At 39.6% G+C, this 1,193-nt stretch overlaps 1 non-coding gene across 1 annotated transcript; it reads left to right on the top strand.

Moving 5' to 3' along the window:
- The first annotated feature begins 579 nt into the window (after positions 1-579).
- Trnak-cuu (transfer RNA lysine (anticodon CUU)) lies at positions 580-652 on the top strand. Its single transcript has one exon. It is a non-coding gene; the product is annotated as a tRNA-Lys (tRNA).
- The last annotated feature ends 541 nt before the right edge of the window (positions 653-1,193 follow it).

Below are 1,193 nucleotides of genomic sequence, written 5' to 3'. Positions count from 1 at the left end.
AGCTTACCTGCGAATCCATCAACCTTTTTACTCAATTGTTTATTCTTAATAAATACCTCAGCACCAATAACAATGTCAATGTTAGGATCTGGTACCTTCTCGTCTTGTCTGTTTTGAGCTTTGATCATAAATGACTCGATGTAATGTCTGAGCTCATCGATTAAAGATAATACCGTGTTTCTATGGTCTGGTTTATTTAATTCTGTCAAAACTTTTCCCCCGCGGTGAAGGTCTAAATACCGAGGATCACGGCCGAAGTTCAAGTAAGCTGGGCTTACTGTCAGCGAGCTGTGAACAGAAGTATTATAAGCATAAACAAGTTCTGGGAGATTTTGGTCCCATCTAGAATGTTTATCTGAAAGAAAAGTTCGAATTAAAGATTTTAAATTTCTGTTTATTCGTTCCACAGGGTTAGACTGTGGATGATATGCTGGTGTTAATTCGTGTACTATATTGTTAGTCTGTAAATATTCAGAAACAACTTTATTAACAAACTCAGTTCCGTTGTCAGTTACAACTACTCGCGGGTAGCCCCAACGATTAAACACTGAGCGTAAAAAGAATATGATTTTACTACCGGCCTGGCTAGCTCAGTCGGTAGAGCATGAGACTCTTAATCTCAGGGTCGTGGGTTCGAGCCCCACGTTGGGCGCCAGTTGTAACGCCGGGGTACGTTATTCCTGCACTTACTGGTGGAAGGGTGCAGTTTGTGGGTCAAAGTTTGCCCCGCTAGCTCTTTATGAAACTCTGACTTGTGATATTTAAGTTAGGTATTAATTAACTTACCCGAACTAGCCTTACAATTCTAAACTAATACTAGTACTTAGCCTAAGATTGTGTTCGGAGATGGATAAGTCCTTGATGTCCTTGGACTGGCGTTGGTTGATCCTCAGAAATCTCCTCCTTGGACCTTTGTACCGATTCCCAATGTATGGACTGAGAAGACCCTTAATTGTCTAATGTGGACTTAGGGAAAGCACAGGTGAATTCACTCAACACTGGTTTCAGGTATTAGTTTAATTATTTATTGAACTAATAATAAACTAATTGCCACGTCGTACACACACACACTGGTTCTCAATACAGTTACTGTACTTAACACGTACAGGGCTCTCTACCAATTTAATCAAATAACCGTCTTCGGTATAGCAACAAATATGAGCTATTACTTATTCCAAACAAATATGATGTAA

The sequence above is a fragment of the Microplitis mediator genome, chromosome 8, assembly GCF_029852145.1.
Source record: "Microplitis mediator isolate UGA2020A chromosome 8, iyMicMedi2.1, whole genome shotgun sequence".
NCBI classification, from domain to species: Eukaryota; Metazoa; Arthropoda; class Insecta; order Hymenoptera; family Braconidae; genus Microplitis; species Microplitis mediator.
Note: the sequence above shows the minus strand (reverse complement) of the source record. Positions and strands in the feature narration are given on the sequence as shown.